This window comes from Harmonia axyridis, chromosome X (assembly GCF_914767665.1).
Source record: "Harmonia axyridis chromosome X, icHarAxyr1.1, whole genome shotgun sequence".
Lineage (NCBI taxonomy): Eukaryota > Metazoa > Arthropoda > Insecta > Coleoptera > Coccinellidae > Harmonia > Harmonia axyridis.
The window spans coordinates 23,914,941-23,923,939 of record NC_059508.1 but is presented as its reverse complement, the minus strand read 5'-3'; positions in this window follow the sequence as shown (position 1 = coordinate 23,923,939).

The following is an 8,999-nucleotide window of genomic DNA, read 5'->3' as shown; positions in this document are numbered from 1 at the left end:
AAGGTCAATTGCTGCTGTAACCACAAATGCACGACTGACTTCTGTTGTTGATTTCATTTGTTTGTTATTTCCTTTAATGTTTCTCATTCTAACATTTTTCATCGTATTGCACAGGGACGAAAGCTTGACACACGTGTCTGAGGAAACCACTTTGGTATAAGGGACTGTTCTTATTCCCTTCTTTTTGTTTAATGAACATTTATCCAAGTAAGCCGTTCCACATTGTTCATTTTCTTGGGCTCGGATGTCACGCAGGTAGCTGTAATCTCCCACGTGGTAAGGTCAATTGCTGCTGTAACCACAAATGCACGACTGACTTCTGTTGTTGATTTCATTCGTTTGTTATTTTCTTCAATGTTTCTCATTCTAACACTTTTCATCATATAGCACAGAGACGAAAGCTTGACACGCGTGTCTAAGGAAACCACTTTGGTATAAGGGACTGTTCTTATTCCCTTCTTTTTGTTTAATGAACAATTATCCAAGTAAGCCATTCCACATTGTTGATTTTCTTGGACTCGGATGACACGCAGGTAGCTATAATCTCCCACGTGGTACGGTCAATTGCTGCTGTAACCACAAATGCACGACTGACTTCTGTTGTTGATTTCATTCGTTTGTTATTTTCTTCAATGTCTCATTCTAACACTTTTCATCGTATTGCACAGGGACGAAAGCTTGACACACGTGTCTAAGGAAACCACTTTGGTATAAGGAACTGTTCTTACTTCATTCTTTCTGTATAATGATCAATTATCCAAGTAAGCCATTCCACATTGTTGATTTTCTTGGACTCGGATGTCACGCAGGTAGCTATAATCTCCCACGTGGTGAGGTCAATTGCTGCTGTAATCACAAATGCACGACTGACTTCTGTTGTTGATTTGATTTGTTTGTTATTTCCTTCAATGTTTCTCATTCTAACACTTCTCATCGTATTGGACAGGGACGAAAGCTTGACACACGTGTCTATGGAAACCACATTGGTATAAGGGACTGTTCTTATTCCCTTCTTTCTGTATAATGATCAATTATCCAAGTGAGCCATTCCACATTGTTGATTTTCTTGGACTCGGATGACACGCAGGTAGCTATTATCTTTTACGTGGTTATATATAATATATTAGGAGGTATAATAATTGTATACACACTAAAACTAGAAATTACAAAAAAAAACAATACAGAAAAATTAAACTTAAATAAATAACAATAAAAAGGTATTCTAATTCATAATATTAATGCTAAAATTAAATTAAAAACTGGTGATATAATATAAATTAAAATATTCGCCATATAAGGAAAAATTATTTCTTTTCTAAATAATTTAATTGCATCACTAAAAGGCTGTAAAATTCCTAAATAACCTACTTTATTAGGGCCTTTTCGAATTTGAATATACCCTAATAACTTCCGTTCTAATAAAGTTAAAAAAGCTACTCTAACTAAAATACAAATAATTATTAAAATAAAAATTATCAAAATTAAAATTATATCAATTATTATTCGTATAAAATACTTATAAAGATTCTAAATCTAACGCACTAATCTGCCAAAATAATAATTTTATTCATTTATAAAATTTTAAATCATAAACTTGGTCCTTTCGTACTAAAATTTATTAAATTATTAAAGATAGAAACCAACCTGGCTTACACCGGTTTAAACTCAGATCATGTAAAGTTTTAATGGTCGAACAGACCAAATATTTAAGCTTCTACACCTAAATTTAACTTTAATCCAACATCGAGGTCGCAATCTTTTCTTTCGATTTGAACTCTAAAAAAAAATAACGCTGTTATCCCTAAGGTAATTTATTCTTTTAATCATAAAAATGGATCAATTTTTCATAAATTAATGGTTAAAGTTAAAAAAGTTAATCTAATTTTTTTATCACCCCAATCAAATTTAATAAAAATTTTAAATTTTATAATTCTTTAAATTAAAAATCTTTTATAAATTAAACTCTATAGGGTCTTCTCGTCTTTTAAAAAAATTTAAGCTTTTTAACTTAAAAATAAAATTTTTAAATAATAAAATTTTGAAAGTTATCTTCTCATCAAACCATTCATACAAGCTTTCAATTAAAAAACTAATGATTATGCTACCTTTGCACAGTCAAAATACTGCGGCCCTTCAAATTTTATTCAGTGGGCAGGTCCTACTTTAAATTATAATCAAAAAGAGATGTTTTTATTAAACAGGTGAAAGATATTTTTGCCTAATTACTTAATTATACCTTTCGTAATTACTTATATTTTTACAAAATAATTAATACTAATTTTATCATTATTTCAATATAATTTTTATTATTAAATTTACTTTAATAAAAAAATTAAATTAATATATAAATATTTTTAATTGAATAACAAATTTTAACAAACTTCAAATAGTAAAAATTTCTAATTCTATAAATTATTAATTTTTAATATTTAATTATAATAATTTAATTTTAAGCTTATCCCTAAAACTATTAAAATAAAAATTCAAAAAATTAAAAATTAAATTTTTATAATTTTTATAATGAATTAAATTCTTTTCTTAAAAAACTAGATATATTTAAAAACGAATAACGTTTCATTACTATATAATTATTATAAATATTTATTAAACAATAATATTTATAACTATATAGCTCTTTTAAATTCGAGATAAATATATAAATATTAAATTTTTAATAAACCCTGATACACAAGGTACACAATATTGTTTCTTTTATAAATTTATATAATTTTCCTTTTCAGTACTATTAATCTATCATAAAATAAAATTTTTCTTAATCTAATAAAAATACTAATTATTTAATAAAATTATATATATATTAATTAAATAAATTTTAAAATTCAATTTAAATTATTAATTATCTTCTTAATGTAAATAAGATGCTTATTCAAGCTCTAAACTGACATTCTAGAATCACTTTCCAGTAAATCTACTATGTTACGACTTATTCCATATTAGATGAAAGCGACGGGCAATATGTGCATATTTTAGTACTAAATCATTAAAAATAAAAATATTTAATTACAATCAAATCCAATTTCATAAAACTTTTAAAATATATAAATCCATAAATATAATTTAATGTAACCCATTTCTACTTTAATATAAACTTCACCTTGATCTGATTTAAATTTTTAAAAAATATCTAAATATTAATTTCTAAAAAAATATTTAACAACGACGATATAAAAGTTTCTAACTAAAGTAATTTTAATCGTGGATTATCGTTTATAGAACAGGTTCCTCTGAAAAGTAAAAATACCGCCAAATCATTTAGCTTCAAAGAACTTAACTATTAATCACTTAACTTTATAATTTACTTAATTAATAATAGGGTATCTAATCCTAGTTTATTATAATAATTTCTTAACCTCATAAAAACATAATTAAAAATATTAATAAATTAAAATTTCACCTTAAAACTTAAAATTTCTTTTTTAATTTTTAATTCTATTAATTAAAGCTAATAAATATATATTATATTTTTTGTATAACCGCTGCTGCTGGCACAAAAATTGCAAATACTAAATCTTATCACTAATTCTAAATTTTTTTAATAATTAAAAATATACACTACTAATTTATTAAATTTAAAACAATATTCATATAAATCTTGAATGAATATATATATCTAATACCATAATCAAATATCTAATTAACTAAAACCCAAAAAAGACTACATTCAGTTAAAATTTATTTCAAACAAAAAAAAATTAACTTAATTTAGAAATAATAATAATTAAATTAAATTTAAAAAATTAAATTATAAAAACTAATAATTTTAAAAACTTTATGTTAACAAATCTTTGTAACTTCCTCCCGTCAAAAACGTCCCCTTAGATAATAACCAAACCTTAAACTTTTTAACTCTAAATTAAAAAATTTTCCCCCAAGGATTTACAAGTTATACCCTTAAATTTAGTGCTACCCTACTCACTAAATCCAATACTAAACAATTTAAATTGTAACAATTCTTATTGCCGACTGTCATAGCTTTATTCAAATTTAATTTTAATAAAATAAATTTTGTAATAAACTGAAGCCTACCAGATATCAAAAATATTTTAAATTATCGGATTTAAAAAATTCTTGATAAATACAATAATTTTAAAAAAATAAATTATAATTATAAAAACTTTATGTTAACAAATCTTTGTAACTTCCTCCCGTCAAAAACGTCCCCTTAGATAATAACCAAACCTTAAACTTTTTAACTCTAAATTAAAAAATTTTCCCCCAAGGATTTACAAGTTATACCCATAAATTTAGTGCTACCCTACTCACTAAATCCAATACTAAACAATTTAAATTGTAACAATTCTTATTGCCGACTGTTATAGCTTTATTCAAATTTAATTTTAATAAAATAAATTTTGTAATAAACTGAAGCCTACCAAATATCAAAAATATTTTAAATTATCGGATTTAAAAAATTCTTGATAAATACAATAATTTTAAAAAAATAAATTATAATTTTATTATTAAATAAAATAATCAAAAATTAAATTTTTTGAAATTCAAAATAAATTTAATTTTAAATTTATTAATTTTGTTCCCCCCGAAACTAAACATTTACTATTTTTATTAAAATATTTAAATTAACCTATTCTAAAAATTTTCAAAATTATATAAAAATCAAATTTATGAAAAATGAAAAAAAAAATTCCTCCCCTAATCATCAAAATTTTCAAAAGTCCATAAATTTTGAAAAATTTTTAACAATTTTTCACAAAATTTTTAAACGAAATAACTTTATTACACTAACAAATAATTTTTTCAAAAAAAATTATTAGATAATTTCCATATCACAATTTTTAAAAATTATTTAAATTTAAATTTCTAACAAAAAAAATAGATTTTTTTTTATGAGCGATTTCCTTTTAAGCATTTATATAAAATTTTCAAAAATTACTCGAATTTTATGAAAATCCTAAATTTTTATACATAATTTTTTTAACTATGTAATAATTAAACTTAAAATAATTATAATTTAAATCAAAATATTGACATAATAACTTTATTTTACTAACAAATCATTTTTTTACCCTTTAAGATCACTTTTTATCCAATAAATTAAAAATTATTCGAGACAACCAAAAAATAGACAAATTTAACCAAATATTTAAAAATTACATTTTTTTGTTAGATATTTTAATTTAATTTTTTTATGAAATCTTTATTAATTTTATTTTTCTAAATCTATTTTTCACGTAATTTTTAATAGATTTAGTTAAAATAAGAATAACTTCATTTTCATGATAAATACCATAATACTTTAGAAATAATATTTCTTAACGATAATTTAATTCATTAATACTTAGGTTTTTTTTTTTTTTTTCATTAATTTTGAATTTTTCATCAAAAATTAACTTTATTAATAACTAATAATTTTTAATATATTATTAATAATTATAGATTAATTATAATTTAATTCTTATATAAATAAAATGTTAATATTTTAATGTTAAATTAATTATTAATAATTTATACTCTTTATATATATATTATAAATATTATTAATATATAAAATATTTATTAATATAGAAATTCTCGAAATTCACCGTCGTTTTTATATACTGATTTACTTTATATATTCTTTCTCTTTTTTTCGGGAGTACTATTATATATCCCTTAAGATACCAATATTAAATCGGTTTTTATATATTTAAAAAAGTTTATTTTAACTATTTAATTAAAATTAGCACCTAGAATATTACTAATGGTACTATCCAATGTAAGATATATTTCGCCCTTATATATATAATTATTATTATATATTAATAAGTAATTATTAATTATTAAATATTATAGATATATATAAATAAATTCTTTAATTAAAAAGGCATAGGGTCCAAGAGAAAAACCCTATTAAAAGACAAAATTTGAATTAATACTGCTAATAAAGTATCGATTTTAGGCCATTTTTTTTTGGCCAAATTTTGACCCAAAAAATGCAAAAAATTGCAAAATTTTGCATTTTTTTCGTTTTTTTTTGAAATTTTTCAAAAAATTTGATCTTTAAAATTGACATTATTGTCTAAAAAACAATTATAACACTTGGATATAAAAACCAATGTATGAGGAAATTCCTATTAGGGCGCCTGAAGAAAGGATCATTTTGATGAGATGAAACATGTGCAACCCACCCCTAGTTCCATCCCCGAAATTTTTGAAAAAAATGCCAAATTTCGTGAAATTTGATGAAATTTGGAAAAAATCTTCGGATTACAAAATTTTACAGGGATCGATTATTTTTTATGTGAAAAAAGGATTTATCATAAAATTTCTTTTTCCAAACTATTTTGTTAGAAAAATCAACTTTTAGAAAAAATTCTTCTTCTAGTCTAACAGAAAATTTATTTTATAGAAAATTTAAACCTTTTCTGTGAAAATAAAATTGAAAGAATAATTTTTAATTACAAAATTTTTTGATTTTTAAATATAAATCCATTTATTCAAATTTTTGTAAATTGAATTCTATTGATCCCCCCCAATAGAATTCTAATACAAATTTATAAATAAGGTGATATTTAAAAATTTTAAAAATTTAAAAGTCAGTTTCTTAGTTAATCAAAATCAAAAACTAATAATTTTAAAAACTTAAACGTTGATTGTTGGACTTAGCCTCAGGATTAGTTTAGAATGTTGAAATTGATCCTGAAGTAGGACGACCAAAATCAACTCAAATTTATCGGATTTGGTGTTGATTGTTGGACTTAGCCTCAGGATTGGTTTAGAATGTTGAAATTGATCCTGAAGTAGGACGACCAAAATCAACTCAAATTTATCGGATTTGGTGTTGATTGTTGGACTTAGCCTCAGGATTGGTTTAGAATGTTGAAATTGATCCTGAAGTAGGACGACCAAAATCAACTCAAATTTATCGGATTTGGTGTTGATTGTTGGACTTAGCCTCAGGATTGGTTTAGAATGTTGGAATTGATCCTGAAGTAGGACGACCAAAATCAACTCAAATTTATCGGTTTTGGTGTTGATTGTTGGACTTAGCCTCAGGATTAGTTTAGAATGTTGAAATTGATCCTGAAGAAGGACGACCAAAATCAACTCAAATTTATCGGATTTGGTGTTGATTGTTGGACTTAGCCTCAGGATTGGTTTAGAATGTTGGAATTGATCCTGAAGTAGGACGACCAAAATCAACTCAAATTTATCGGATTTGGTGTTGATTGTTGGACTTAGCCTCAGGATTGGTTTAGAATGTTGGAATTGATCCTGAAGTAGGACGACCAAAATCAACTCAAATTTATCGGGTTTGGTGTTGATTGTTGGACTTAGCCTCAGGATTAGTTTAGAATGTTGAAATTGATCCTGAAGAAGGACGACCAAAATCAACTCAAATTTATCGGATTTGGTGTTGATTGTTGGACTTAGCCTCAGGATTGGTTTAGAATGTTGGAATTGATCCTGAAGTAGGACGACCAAAATCAACTCAAATTTATCGGATTTGGTGTTGATTGTTGGACTTAGCCTCAGGATTGGTTTAGAATGTTAAATTGATCCTGAAGTAGGACGACCAAAATCAACTCAAATTTATCAGATTTGGTGTTGATTGATGGACTTAGCCTCAGGATTGGTTTAGAATGTTAAATTGATCCTGAAGTAGGACGACCAAAATCAACTCAAATTTATCAGATTTGGTGTTGATTGATGGACTTAGCCTCAGGATTGGTTTAGAATGTTAAATTGATCCTGAAGTAGGACGACCAAAATCAACTCAAATTTATCGGATTTGGTGTTGATTGATGGACTTAGCCTCAGGATTGGTTTAGAATGTTAAATTGATCCTGAAGTAGGACGACCAAAATCAACTCAAATTTATCGAATATATTTATATAAATAATCCTATTTTATAGGATTTTTTACTTTGTGAATTAATTTTTGTACACTTAAATTAATGAAAATTTAATAGTTTTTATTAAAGGTTAAAATATTAAATTTTAAATTCAACTTAATAAGTTAAATTTTTAATTGTTAATTTTTTTTTGTAATTATATTCAATAAAATTAAATTATTTCTTAAAGTTTCAAAAACTCTTGTACATCTTATACTAGAATATAAAGATAAGCTAAAGAAGCTGATGGGTTCATACCCCATTTATAAAGGTATACCCCTTTTCTTTATAATTAAAACTATAAAATTAATATTTTTAATTTTAATAATAAGAGGAACTCTTATTTCTATTTCTGCTTATTCATGAATTAATATCTGGATTGGTTTAGAATTAAACCTCTTAGCTTTTATTCCTATTATAAATTTAGATAATTTTAAGTATTCTTCTGAATCCTCCTTGAAATATTTTTTAGTCCAAGTTTCTGCATCAATTCGAGTTTTATTTTCTTTTTTAAATTCATTTATTTTAATCAATTCTATCGAGCAATTAATACCTACTTCTATATTTTTGTTTAACAGAGCTATCCTTATAAAAATAGGAGCAGCCCCTTTCCACTTTTGATATCCAGAAGTCCTAGAAGGACTAAGATGAGCTAATGCATTATTATTAATAACTTGACAAAAAATTGCCCCAATAATTTTAATTATATATAATTTTAAATTAAACCTATTCTTTATTTTGATTATTTTGATGTGTATAACCTTAGGGAGTGTAAAAACATGAAACCAAACCAGATTAAAAAAAATTCTTGCCTTATCTTCCATCAACCATATTGGTTGAATATTAAGAATAATAATATTAAATCAATCCTTATGAATATTATACTTTTTAATTTATACTTTTATTTCTTTAAATATAATCTTAATTTTTAATAAATATAAAATCTTTAACATTAAAGATCTTATAAATAATATGAATTACAATAAAACTTTAAAATTCTATTTTTTTTTAAATTTCTTTTCTCTAGGAGGAATCCCCCCTTTTTAGGATTTTTTCCTAAGTGACTAATTCTAAAAACTTTAATTGAAAATCACTTTTATTTTCTATCTTTTATAATAATTTTTATTACTTTAATTTGTATATATAT